General features: G+C 35.7%; 1 pseudogene; it reads right to left on the reverse strand.

The window, feature by feature from the left end:
* Positions 1-244: 244 nt before the first annotated feature.
* Positions 245-2,405, reverse strand: LOC102136329 (stress-70 protein, mitochondrial pseudogene; annotated as a pseudogene).
* Between the last annotated feature and the right edge of the window lie 12,822 nt (positions 2,406-15,227).

A 15,227-nucleotide genomic window follows, 5' to 3' on the forward strand; every position in this document is an offset into this window, starting at 1 on the left:
TAGGGCCTCAGTTGAAGGACCCCATGTACACACAGGCCAGTATAGCAGTACTAGGCTAACTAGAAGGATCTTATCCCTATGTGTGGTCTCATTTCAAGTCTATGGATGACTACCTTCATTGTTGTGTGAGAGATGATTTCACCCCTTGAAAATATAGCCACTTCAGCATAAAATAGTTAAATCTTTATAATGACCAATTCATCCAACCTCCTTTTACATGCAGCCGAAAATATGACAGGCTAGAGACATAGAACACTGTGAAATTTATACTGTTAGAATCACTGTCCATTAAATGATCACTAGCTAATGGTCACTACATTTACAAATTAAGAAAATTATATATAGAATACTGCAAAAACACAGTAAAAAGACTGAAGTTTGCCCATTTCTGCTCAGGAAGTCTCTTCGCTCCTAAGCTTCATATGTCGTCCTTCTGGCTTCAAAATTTCTGCTATTATTACTGTTTTTCCTCCTTTTGATCTTCCTTTTGTTCCCCAGTTCCAGAACTTCCAGAGCTTTCTCACTCAGATGCCATCTTTTTGTATGCCATTTCGAAGAGCTTCAATGATGCCTGCTGAAGAGCGGTTGCTGCCTGTGTAATGTTTTCTCCTGTTTCACTGTCTTTTCTAGCCAGGAGCTCCCTCATTTTGGAAATCTTTTCTTTCAGCTTGTTGCACTCATCAGCAGGCAATTTGTCCTTGAATTCTTCCATTTTGGTTTCTGTGTCTTGAATGATTCCTTCAGTCATAATAACTGCTTCAACTCGTTCCTTCTTTCGCTGATCTTCCTCAGCATATTTCTCTGCATTTTTAACCATATTTTCAATATCATCTTTGCTTACCCACCAGAAGACTGGATTGTAATCTGCTGCTCACATCCTGTGCCTTTATCTTTAGCAGAAACATGTGTGATCCCATTGGCATCAATGTCAAATGTAACTTCAATCTGAAGAACTCCACAAGGGGCTGGTGGAATTCCAATCAAAGTAAACTGTCCAAGGAGTTTGTTGTCTCCAGTCATCTCTCGCTCACCCTGACACACTAATTTCCACTTCTGTCTGACCATCAGTGGCAGTAGAAAACACCTGGCTCTTCTTGGTTGGAATAGTGGTATTCCTATTAATAAGTTTGGTAAAGACAACTCCTAGAGTTTCAATACCCAGAGACAGGGGAATGACATCAAGGAGCAGCACGTCCGTGACATCACCAACCAATACACCTCTAGGAATGGCAGCTCCAATGGCCACAGCCTCATCAGGATTGACAGCTTTACTTGGGGCTCTGCCAAAAAGATCCTGCACAGTCTGCTGAACCTTGGGCATCCTAGTCATGCCACCCACAAGAACCACTTCTCCTACATCACTCTTGCTGACTTCTGCATCTTGCATAGCTTTTTGGCATGGAGCTATTGTCCTCCTGATTAGATCAGTGACAATCCCTTCATATTCGGGTCAACTTCATATTCAAATGCTTGGATCCAGAAGAATCCATTGTAAGATAGTGCAAATTGATGTCAGTCTGCCTTTTCAGCAGCTTTCCGTACCCTCTGAAGTGCCATGTTGTCTTTGGTCAAATCAACCCATCTCTCTCTCTTGAACTCCTTCACAATGTGCAAGGCCTGGTCAGTCTTCCCCACCTAAGTGTCCCCATTTGTGGATTTCACCTCGAATACTCTTTCTGAATTTCCAGGATAGAAATATCAAAAGTTCCACCACCTAAATCATATACAGCAACGACTTTGTCTTCTGATTTGTCTAGAACATAGGCAAGAGCAGCAGCTGTGGGCTCGTTAACCACCTGAAGCACATTCAGTTCAGATATCTGGCCAGCATCTTTAGTGGCTGTCTCTGCGAGTCTTTGAAATAAGCTGGGACTGTGATCACAGCATTTTTTGCTGTGTGCCCCAAGTAATTCTCTGCAGTCTCTTTCATCTTCATCAACACAAATACTCCAATCTGACTTGGAGAATACAGTTTCCCATGAGCCTCAACCCAGGCATCACCATTGGAGGCACGGACACTTTTAAAGGGAACATTTTTAATGTCTTTCTGTACTTCAGGATCATCATATTGCCGGCCAATGAGACGCTTGGTAGCATAAAATGTATTCTTTGGGTTGGTGACAGCCTGTCGCTTGGCCGGCATTCCAACAAGTCGCTCACCATCTGCTGTAAAGGCCACAGTTGAAGGGGTGATTCTGGCACCTTCGGCATTCTCCAGCACCTTTGCTTGTTTACCTTCCATAACTGCCGTGCAGGAGTTGGTAGTACCCAAATCAATACCAACAACTGCTCCTTTGATTGCTTCTGATGCATAATCCCGCCTTGAAACAATTGCAAAAGCCTCATGACTAAGGCCATTCCAGCCATCCTGGTGGCGGGCGGCCCTAGGGCCCCGGGAGGCTGCGTGCCAGGAGACCGGCTGCTGCAACTCCGCGGGAGCTTATGCTGGTGGATAGATGGAGTACCAGGCAACAAACAGGCGCTCAGGCGGCCGGGAGCTGCGCGGTGAGGTGGTGGCAGCGCTTCTGGAAACCTACAATAAGATTTTTTTTTAAGTATCTGTCATTGTAAACCTCAGACAATGTTCACTTAAGTCTTTTTCTGCTTTAGCTAACTGGGTAAAAATTTAAATGTCATTTTTTCCAAAAATGTTTGATCTATACATTAATTTTCTCGTTTGATAGTTTTAACTTACATTATGTGAATATAATTAATTAACTTTAAGACCTTGAACTAATGAAAGATTGAGTTAATGCATGAGAATTAAGACGCTTAAAATTAGAAAAGAAAAAAAAAAAGACAATGAGAACAATCTAGGTCACCAAGCATGGTTTTAACTCATATATCCATGTTTTATAAAATATTTTTGCTATTTATAAAACTATTGTCAACTAAGAAAACTCTAGCTTTAATGTGGTAGATATATTTCTGCCGACAAGATTTGCATATTTGCGCTTATGTGTTGCATGTACATTTCAACACAAATATAGGCTATTATTATTCAACAAAGTTTATGAATGATAAAAAGGAAAACTCAATAGTTTGGAAGACAACTGGTCTCAGTCTGGTGTTGACAGGCAGTGGCAGAAAGGCACCCCAGGCCTACTTATTTATCCAGATAGTACATATTCTTTTAATTATCAGGCACTGTTACTTCCCAACAGACTATTAACCTTTTTGGTTTTGTTATTGTTAACAAAGTTTCATGCTTTTGAAAATAGCTAGAATTCTTAAACATTATTACTTGCTACTGCATTTATTTTGAATATTCTCATGCTAAACAAGGACTGGAGTCATTTCTTGTTATGCTGTGGATACTTATGACTTACATTCATAGCTTTACATAACATGGGCTGTCAGGCCTCAAATTCAGAATAATATAACTGATTTTTTTTTTTTTTTTTACATACAATTTTTTGGAGATTACCTTTTGGTCATCGGATAGCACCAAGTTTTACTCTCTCAGCTTCAAAAGTAACGGAGGCCATATGTAACCAGATATGTTTGGTATTTCCCATTTTTATTAGTTCACTACTGTGATGAGCTATCTTTTCATTTAGCCACAATATGGGAAAGTCTGCTGTAATGTTTATTTGATTTAACTAGATGGGCATCTCTTTCTGCAAGGATGCCCAGATAGCTAGTAAAACATTATTTCTGGGTGCTTGCCTGTGTGGGGGTTTCTGCAGTATTTGGTAGACTGAGTAAAGATCATCACTCTCCCAAAATGTCTATTGGCATTGTTCAATCCATTGAGGTCCTGGATAGAATAAAAAAGTGGAGGAAGGGTGAAATTGCTCTCCTGTGGAGCTGAGACATCCAATTTCTTTTGCCTTCAGACATCGATGATTCTAGTTCTTGCACCTTTGGACTTGGACTGGGACTTACACCAATGGCTACCCTTGTTCTCAGGCCTCTGGGCTTGGATTGGCTCTATATCATTAGCACTCTTGGGCTTTCACCCTGCAGATAGATGGTAGATTGTGGGACTTTTCAGCCTCTCCTATGTTATCACATCACAATCCCTCATAATAAATATCTTATTTCCTATCTATCTGTCTATCTTATTGGTTCTGTTTGTTTCAAGAACCCTGACTGATACATCTGTCAAATCAAATAAAGGAGTTAAACGTTCCCTAGGTCTATTATGTAAATGTAAAATCTTATTCTAATGAATAAATTTCAATGTATTTTTCAGGATGAATGGATGCATACACACGTTCATGTGCAAAGATTGGCATAATAATTGTCATTAAGTTGATATTATAGAATATATTGTTTCTTGGTTTAAAAATACCTTTGTTGATTGATGGCATTTGGGAAACACAGTTTACTGGATGAGTCAGAAGGCATGAGAAGTTTATTGATGTCTTCACTATCCATAATATGTTACTGCCTTCAGGGTAATCAGTAACTAAAAGTATGTTAAATAGTTTATTATTATAATATCCTCAAACAGGATTTTATAATCCTCCATTCTTATATTGTTCATTACTATAATAAATTAACCAGAACTATTTAGTTTTGAAGAATGATAGCCACAATAAAAGACTGTGTCATGTGCTCTTGACAACTTATACTTCACATACCATCTTATAAGTACAGGATTCCCAGTGGGGAAGATGGCACTGCCATGAGCACCCACCGTTAGTCTGTTCTGAGGCAGAGTCAGCATTTTCAGCACTCTTAGTCCAGATGATGTCTTCAAAACGGTATACTACTAACCTAAGATCAATCAAACAAGAAGCAATTATATAGAAAACATAAAATGAGTGTGGGAAAACCTGTGTGATTTTTCTTTTTACAGTATTATTGGCCTTGTTTTTAAAATTCTATTTTCTGATAGGTGTATGAGAAAATTTTCTCCTTTATCTGTTAGTCTCACTATAATTGGTTGTACTTATATGAAGTGAAATGAAACATTTTTTAAATGATATTTTAATTTAAATGACCCTTGGGAATTCAGGAAAACTATTCTAATATTGGAATATTAAAGATTCTAGAAGGTTCTAAATATACAGTAAAAAGTCATGCTTAACTAAAAAATTTCCACACACCTATGCTTCAGAATCTACATTGTTTAACATCTATTAACATCTCTGAGATGTTAATAGTAGATTAACATCTTGAGAATAGTAGATTAACATCTTGAGAATGTTGAGAATAACATTTTGAGAATAGTAGGTTCTCAAAACATAACTGAAAAATATTGCAGTAGGTTTCATCTATCCTTAGATTTTTAGAAATGTTTCCTCCAACATGTATTAGTCCTTAACAAATTTCTTTTTATTTGACTTTTTCAAAAGGCTTGAAAGGGAGGGGAAGTCCTCAGCTTCAACTCCCTATGTATTAGTAGAGAATTGCTATAAATATAATTATAAATTATTGATGGACCCAAATTGCTGATCAGTCCATTTTAAACTACAAATGTGCTATAGTTTGGCTTGAGTCACTTAAAAGAAATATTAAGTTAGCACTGAAGAATCAGGAGATTTTGATTTCTGGCACAACCTGATAAACTGAAACATCTGCCAGTGTTAGGAATGCCTTTCTTCATGGCAACACTCGGCTATAGCTAAGTAGTGTTGCTGCATGTAGGAGGGGACATACCAGAAGAAACTCCTGCTGTTGCACTTATGTTTTCAGCCTAGCTCCTGTAAGCATTTTGGTTTATAATCACTAATTGTATAGTAATTGGTCTTAGTCCCTTCTCAATAAATGGAAAAGATTTAAACAGAAAATATACAAAACTAAAGCTTATAGCCTCTGTAGAGATAAATCAATAATAACACAGAGAGTTTCATCTTACTAGAAAATGAACAGTATTAAAAATGTCTCAGAGTAAAACTAAGATGCCCATTTTAATCAATCAAAACAAAGTATATATAAAGAGACTATCAGAGCATTGTAAGGAAAAACTAGCAGCACTTCAAAGTAAAGAAATACTCTCTTTATGTCCACATAAGTTTTTCAGAAAGTAGGATAAAAACTCATGTTCGTTTTTCTTCATTTAATAGACATTTTTACACAGCTCTTACAAGTTAGAGACTATGTATTAGAAACCACTTGATGACTGCATTATGAAAGTACTTGATTGGGTGTATTTGGAGGGGGTGAGAAGAAAAAGTGAAAACTGGTAAGTTAGCAGCATACTTTATATCAAAAACAGTCACTTTCAGCCACAAATCACAGATAGAAAAAAATCACCTATCAAAATATATAGGGAGCCAAGAATTAGAAGAAATCGTAAAATTCTGTGAATGAGTATGGAGCTAAAATTGGTCATAGCCTAGAGTTACTCTTTTTTCACTGAAACAGAATTTTAACTTTTGACTATTTTTTCCCAAGAAATTTGATAATTTGCAGATAAACATTTCAATCATTTCTGTATGCAGAATGAGTTTTGAGAATCCCAGCTACGACTTGACATATTAATCTTGTTAGAGTTCAGTTTCGTTATTGAAAATAAATCATTAAATTTCTAATTTGGTGGTTTATTTCATCCAAAATACAGTAACTAGACATTAAGATTCTGAGAAAATTTATCATAAAAATGTTTTAAAAATAAAAAGTATTATGATATAGAGGTAGAATTATTTTTAATTGAAATATTTTTTCAAAGTATTCCATAAGCACTGGGCTACCTAAATACATTTTGAAGAATTTAAAGACTATTCTAAACGTTTTTGAGAACTTCAGCAACTGAATGAGTAGTTAGTCCTTTCTCTCACTTTAATCAAACATTTTCAGTATGAATTCATTCACTCAATTCTAAGGGCTATAGCCTTTGAAATTATTCATAAATCTTCTATGCCCTACTGTACAGAAATATAAAATTTAACAACACTTTTTAAAGTCTTGAATTATACTATCCTGAATTTTTAATAGAACTCTAGATTGAATATGACATCCAGGATCCTTTGGAAACTATTAAAAATTTGCAAACACATTTTGGATGAGACTTTCTGAAGTGTTAACACATATGCATTTTTAGACACTCTAATTTATTTTTCAAAGAAAATATTCGTTACTTTTTTAGAAATAAGCCTGTAATCTTTAGTAAAATTTTTCTCTATTGGTAATATACTCTATAACCTTGAACAAATTATTTACTTGACTAAGTTTTCAATTAACCACATAGATAATTAAGATGATGAGTTTTCGAGCTTTTTAAAGGCTGAAATTAATTATATATCAAAGTTTCAGTAACATACATTTTAAACTTCTTATTTTGAAGTAATGTTAAATCTCAGATATAGTAGAGTTTCTACATACTCTTCACTCAAATTCCTTTAATTTTAATATTCTACATTGCTATAATATATTTATCAAAGCTAAGAAATTAATGTAATTGTAATATTATTAATTCAAACTTCAACTTGGATTGAATTTCACCATTTTTACTAATGCCCTTTTTCCATTTCAGTATCTAATCCGGGATACCACGTTGCATTTAGTTGCCATCTCTCCTTAGTCTCTTTCAATGTATGACAATTTTTTAGTCTGTCTTTCATGACTTGGACACTTTTGCAGATACTAGTTAAATGTCCCTCAGTTTGGATATGTCTGATATTTTCTAATAAATTGATGAAGGTTTTGAATTTGGGGAAGGAATACCTCAGTTGCTCTGTACCCTTCTCATTGCATCATTTTGGGATAATGTGACATCAACAAGACTTATCAATGGTGATGTTTACTTTGGTCACGGGTTAAGGTGGGTGTTTGTCAGATTCTCCTACTCTAAAGTTTCTGTTTTTCTCTTTTTGTGCTCCATGTACTAGAAACAAGACACTAAGTCCAGCCCAAACTAAAGTAAATGAGAATTCAGCTATACTTCCTGGAAGAAACGATATCAAATAACTTGTGGACATACAGTAAAATCACACTATACTTAATAAATTTGTGGGAGAAATTTTGGGGTTATGCAAAGATCTTGTTCTCCTTAATTTTTACCTATAATTTTAGCATTCATCAATGAAACTTGCCTAATGCAATTAATTCTACATAGATTAATTGAAATTCTTCATGAGAAAGATTTCTTTCTTCTCTCCTATTTTTAATTTATTCACAATGTAATTTTTTAATATTTTATATTAGTATGGCTTCATGGAGATTTATTTTGTTTTTGCATTTTAATCTAATATTATCATTATTTATTATTTAAGCTATTCCAACTCTTGTTATTGGAGCCTCTTCATATTGGCTTCTGAGTCACTTTGACATGACCCATCACTGCTTCTTGTGTGTGTATGTGTGTGCATGTGTGTGTATGTGTGTTTCACTACAAGATGATACTCTAGGCTTATATTGTCTGTGCGTCAGTCTTAGAATAAGCTATTTTTCCATGGAACTCTAGTTTATTTTATTAGGCAATGATATTTGTATTAGTTATGGCTTGAAAACAATGGAAATTTATGCTTTCACAGTTCAAGAGGCCAGAAGTCCAAAATCAAGATGTCAGCAGGGTTGATTTCTTCAGGAGGCTCTGAGGAGAATCTGTCCCACACCACCTTCCTAGCTTCTGGTGGTTCCTGGAAATTCTTGGAATTTGTTAGTTTGTAGCTGCATCACTCCAATCTCTACCTCAGTCATCACATGGGCCTTCTTCCTTCTGTGTCTCTCTGTGTCTTCTCCTGTTCTATTTTAAATTTAAATTTAATTTAATTTATGTATTTATTTATTTTTGAGACAGAGTTTTGCTCTTGTCGCCCAAGCTGAAGTGCAGCGGCGCGATCTCGGCTCACTGCAACCTTCGCCTCCCAGGTTCAAGCGATTCTCCTGCCTCAGCCTTCAAAGAGTAGCTGGGACTACGGGCTTGCGTCACTCCCAGCTAACTTTTTTGTATTTTTAGTAAAGATGGGGTTTCACCATGTTAGCAAAGATGTTCTCAATCTCCTGACCTTGTGATCAGCCCACCTCAGCCTCCCAAAGTGCTGGGATTACAGGCGTGAGCCACCGCGGGGCCTTCGCCCGTTCTTATAAGGATACCACTCATTGGATTTACAGCCCACCTTAATCCAGTGTGATCTCGTTTTAACAATAACATCTGCAAAGGCCTTTTTGCTAGACCAAGATCACATCTCTGAGGTTCTGTTCACTGCAATTTTTAAGTCAACATATTGGCACTGCATTTTTAAACAAAAAATTAAAGTGTATATACTTATAATTAAAACATATAAATAAGAATGTGGCATTTTAAAAAAATGTTAAAATCTGCTTGTAATTATATTTCTTTACCCTTTTGTTCTACATTGCATTTCCAAGTCAAGAAATGTACTTAGACATAATAGTATATTCTACAGATTTTGAAGGCACATTGAATGTTTCAATTTTCAATGTGTATATTTCAAAATATCTTTATGAAAATCAAATTTTATGTTCCAGGTAATGATGGTACTATTAAAAAAAAAGTCTGTTTTCAGTCTTTCACATAGGCCATAGAAAAGCAAAACCTATAAAATTTACATTACTTCCATTTTGCTTAAAGTTATTTAAATTTTAATTTGCTTAAATTGTGAAATATTTAAAAGATACAGCAATGGTATACCATAGTAGACCCTCTGTATCCCCCACCCACATTTAACACATGGTTTGGTCCTTTACAATGCTAATTTTTAAAAAGAAAGTATGTCATTCTAAAAAGAACTAAAATATTACAATAAAATTGAAGGCCCTCTTTTTATCATGTATGTCCAAATTTATATCTGTAATCATATAATCACAAACACAGCATTAATTAGTATGTTTCTTATATTTATGTTAATGACATTATGCTATACATATTCCTTTTTAATTTGCTTCTACTCTTTTTTTCAAGATTTATGTATGCTAATACTACAGATATAGTGTTTTAATAACTTCATATTATGTAATTTTCTGGATATTAGAAAAATATAGTATAATTGACTATTAATTCATTTCTCTATTACTCGAAATTTAGGTTGTTTCATTTTTTAATATTAAAATAATTCTTCACTTGCTATTTATGCACAGAGAATTGCTAATTCTTAGTGTATGTGGTTGCCTAGCTCTGGTGGATACTGTTAAATTGTTCTTGAAAGTGGTTATTTTTGTACATATGCCTATTAGTAGTGTAGGCAAGGCTCTGCTTCTCCAAGTCCATGCCCATTGAGTATTATCATATACATGTTTATTTGCATTTTTGTCAATTTTATAGGTATGAAATTATATCTCATGCTTTAATAAACACTTCTTTAATTTCTAGTAATATTGAGTTTATAAAATGTTTATTAGCAATTAAGATTTTTCTTGTGTGATTTGTCCAAATTCTTGATCTATTTTATTAATTTTTTTGTTATGACATACCAACTTTTTATGCATTCAGACACTAAATCTTGGTTAGTTATAGGCAATGCAGGTATAATTTTGCAGCGTATAGTTTATGGTTTAACTATATATATATATATAGAGAGAGAGAGAGTTTGTTATACAGATATAGTAAACATCAATGTAGTAAAATTAATCATACTTTTATTTGTTGTTGGTGGTGGGGGTGTATTACTGAAGAAATTTTTTTTACCCTGAAGTCTATAGCTATTATTTTAAATTAGATATTTACTCTGAGTTATATTTTTCCATATAAGGTAAAGTACTCATTTGTGTTTTTTTTTTTTTTTTTTTTCATTTGAATAGGCAATGTTTAGGAGATTATGTGTTGAATAATCTGTCACCTCTTCAGTAATGTAGTTGTAAGACCGTCACCTTTGGTATATTCTGAACAACCATATCAGTAGAGAGCTGCTTCTGAGCTACCTCTTTACATCCATTTCTCTATTTGCCTTTTCCTGTGCCAAAATTATAATATATTAATTTCAACTTATTTGGTAAGTAAAGTCTGCTTTTCTGTAGTATATGGGCAGTATAAAGTATTGGTGTATATGTGATATTTACAGCTAACATCGCCAAGTTCAAATCCCAGTTCTATCCTCTGTTCACAATATGACAGTGGCAGGTTACTTAAACTCTCAATTTCTTCTTGTGCACATGAAGATTTTAATGATTTTTATATCATGGTGTTCATTCAAAAGGTAAATGTGCTCATTTATGTAAAGCATTATGGCTAGCAAATAGTACTCAATAATTAGCTATTAGTAAAAATTGTCTTCACTTTTCTTGGTCTTTTACTCTTTATGAATTTTATAATCAGCATTTTGCATAATTTCTTAAACCTTACACAAATTTTTACTGAAATCACACTAAATTTATAGAATACTTTATATTCTCTAGTTGATTCTACAGATCAGCTTTGTTTGGGCAGCATTAATTCCTAACAGTAAGTTATGATAGAGAGAATACTAGTCCTGATAAACAATACTTGATGGAGTAGTTTTGCAAAACTTTATTACTATAAAGTAATTTTAGAAACTTGTAGGCTTTTTTGTTTGTTTTTTTTTTGGGGGGGGAGGGTGGGTTGTTTTGTTTAGATGGAGCAGTTACTTAACAAATAGGTAAAGTAAGTCCTTTATGTTACAAATAAGTAACTTGAGGACTAGAAGAACTGTGACTTGGTCAGTGAGTGACAAGTGGTCTTGAGCAGTACTCAAACTCACAACTGAAGTTTTCTCCCTGTGTACACTAAAATAGATTTTATCAAAAGTAGATTATTTGTTCTTAGGGTATTAAAATTTAATGAGACATATTAATGTTAAATCTCTACAGAACATTGTTTAGTTTAGTTTTAATGACTTTGACATTACATGTATTTTAAAGTGCCTCCAGGTTGATAGGAACATAAAATGATTCTTTGAAAAACATTAAAAAGCTAATTAATAGAGATTCCTGATGTGAAAAATAGCATATAAAATCAGTTTTACTGTGTTTTGATACTTAACTCAAAAACTCCTGATTCCTTCTCTCATATTCTCTCTTTTCCTCCAAAGCCTATTAAACACTCAACTACTCTCTAAATAGAGGTTAGGAGATATTGATTGGCTCTGTCTAGTGACTGATGTAGAATCAGGCTTGTATACTGCTCAGCAAGTCCTTTTGAGTGGTGGCTGTGGGGAGGATCCTGAGTATACTGATAAGGTTATTCCTGAAAACATCTATTTCCCGACTCACACCCACCTTACAGTGAACATTGTATTTGACTGCAATTCATCTTTCAAAATTCTGCTTTGCTGTCATCTCTTCTGTGAAGGTTTTTCTGACATTGGCCAAAGGAAAAGGCTAAAATGTTTTATTCATAGCTACATCCTCAAAGAAAGAAAGAATGTATTATAATTGGATAAAAAGCTACTAGATAACTTTTTTAAAATGTAGTACAAAGACCATGCATTTGACACTATGGCTTGCAAACCACAAACAAAAATCCTGGTGATTAGATTAAGGGAGGAAAATTGCTACTTATTTCCTCAAGTAGTTCTGCTGAATTTTTAAGCAGGCAGATTCTTGAGTCACTGTCCTGTTGAAAAGGGACTTACAGAAAAAAGGGTGATTCTGCATTTGCTGTTTACTCATTTGTTCACTTTGCAGCAATTTACACTAGGACTTGTGATTGCTCATTCTTTTTAGAATGCATCAGCCCGGCACAGAGGCTCACGCCTGTAATCCTAGCACTTTGGGAGGCCGAGGCGGGCAGATCACAAGGTCAGGAGATCGAGACCATCCTGGCTAATACGATGAAACCCTGTCTCTACTTAAAATTTAAAAAAAAAAAAAAAAAAAATCAGCTGAGTGTGGTAGCACACACCTGTAGTCCCAGCTACTTGGGAGACTGAGGCAGGAGAATCGCTTGAACCTGGGAGTTGGAGGTTGCAGTGAGTCGAGGTCGTGCCACTGCACTCTAGCCTGGGTGACAGCGTGAGACTCAGTCTCAAAAAAAAAAAAAAAGAAGAAGAAAAAAAAAGAACGTTTCTACTCAGGTAGATATGATTGAAAGACTACTTCAAAGCTTCTATTTTCAGTAGCTTGTTACTAAACGAATTAACTGGTGAAATGAAATGATTCATGCTTATTGTCAGTTTAAAAGTGAATTTCGCTGTATGGAAATGAAATCCTTCAAGCTATTTTACAGGATAAGATTAAAATAATTATGTATTGCATAAAAATTCTTTAATGTTGTGAGTCAACACTGACTCACAATCATTTCTATGAAGTGTCCACCACATCCATATAAGTAACAGCTACCCAAGTGACACTGTATTGTGCCTATTTTTTATTTCCCTCATTGAGAACATAAGCGTGATCTCATCATGCTAAAGAAGTCAATTCTGTATATTAAAAAAACAAAACAAAAACAATCTTTCCTGCAACATTTAATATTTCATGTCTTATGCCTCCATACTGTTTATTTGTCAAAATATATGGTTACAATCAGTAATGTCTACAAGTGTATAATTAACCATAAGTCATATCTGAACTTCATTTGCTCAATCCTTAATAGCTGTGTAACACTGAACAAGTTACTTAGATGTTCTATGCTGTAAAGTAGAGAAACAATACCTACTCCACTGGTTTGATATAAAAGCAAATGTGATCTGGTAAGAAGTATAAACATCTAAAATGTTTACATAAGCAAACACATTTTTGGTTTATTTTTCCCTTCTTTTTCTTCAGAAAGAATAGAACACAATTCTAAGAAGATATAAGTATTTTCTGCTCTTACAGAAAAGAGAGTTTGTGTTTCTGAATATGGGAAGAAATCAGGAGATGCCGATACAGACAGGAGACATGGAAATACTGGGTAGAAGAGGGAGGTTCCCTGGCAAAGGCTGCATCCTCAAGCCTGGAAACCCACAGCCCTAAATGGGAACAGGTATTCCTGTTTTCACACCCAAAATTTGCCTTCTGGCCTGCTATGCCCCTCTACCCTGTACCCATATAAGCCCCAGGCCCCAGGCTCCAGAGACAGATGAGGAAATGACCAGAGGAGCAGAAGAATGGCAGAATGGTGCAGCAGAGGAGAGAAGAGGAATGTCTGAACTCAGAGAGTTCAGCTGGGGCAATTGGAGAGGAGATCGGACACTGGACGGCCAAATTCCAGGGGAAGATATCTTCCCACTCCATCCCACTTCCAGCTCTCCATCCATCCTGTTGAGAGCCACCTCCACCACTTAATAAAAGCCCTGCTTTCTTCCTTCAAGTCCATGTGCAACCTGATTCTTCCTGGATGCAAGACTAGGATTTGGGTACCAAGAGGGCACTGAGCTGGTTAACACTTAATCCATCTGCGGATGGCAAAGCTAAAAGAGTGCACTGTAACGCACACCCACGGGCTTTGGAAGTCACAGGCACCCACCCCTAGATACTACCATGGGGCCGGAGCCCCAAGGCACTGGTCCCGGCTCCTGTACCTGTCCGTGTGGATGCTTCCCCTCCAGTAAGGGGTGTGAGAAGGTGCAGTGGCCCAACAGATGAGCCACGCCCCTGTTGCATGTCCTGCGATGGGGGTCAGGCAGCTCTTTCATTTCAATGCTATCTACAGATGACTAGGGAGATGAGAAGCCAGACAACCTAAGGGAAGTTGGGCCACAGTAAATAAGATCATTTTCTTAGAATACTTGGGCAAGTAGGTATAGTGAAGGATCACCATGAGTGATTAGGAGGTCTTTGGAGCTGAGTCATGTTATGTTAAATACCCACCATTCATGAAAGCAAGACTAGTCGATTGCTTGTGCCAAAGGTGCTATAATGTGTGTGTTCAGTTGGGATCCAGAGGATTTTACTTTGTTTGCCTTCAGCACCTTACCTGTTAATTGCCGGCAAGAGTGAGATGAGTAAGTTCCTCATATGATTCCTATATTTCACAAGCTCAACACAAAAACACAACATGAAGGACAAATAAGCTCAATTCTCTGATCATACGCATAACAGGGAGGATGAGTATTTAAGAGAAATGTAGAATTAATATACAAATTTTACTTAGAAAGACAAATAAGAATGAAGAAAGAGATAAGAATTAGGAAAATAGAGTCAAGGAAACCAGGAATAATCAAAATTTTCGGAAAATGATTAAAATATTAAATACTGATAAATTAAGTTGAATGATGACTAAGAAGTAGCTTTTAGATTTGACAGTGATTTTTTTTTCTTTTCTTTTTTTTTTTTTAGAGATGGAGTCTCACTTTTGTTGCCCTGGCTAGAGTGCAATGACCCCATCTCGGCTCACTGCAACCTCCACCTCCCAGGTTCAAGTGATTTTCCTGCCTCAGCCTCCCAAGTAGCTGGGACTATAGGGACCCACCACCACACTCAGCTAATTTTCA

This window comes from Macaca fascicularis, chromosome 4 (assembly GCF_037993035.2).
Source record: "Macaca fascicularis isolate 582-1 chromosome 4, T2T-MFA8v1.1".
In the NCBI taxonomy this organism is placed as follows: domain Eukaryota; kingdom Metazoa; phylum Chordata; class Mammalia; order Primates; family Cercopithecidae; genus Macaca; species Macaca fascicularis.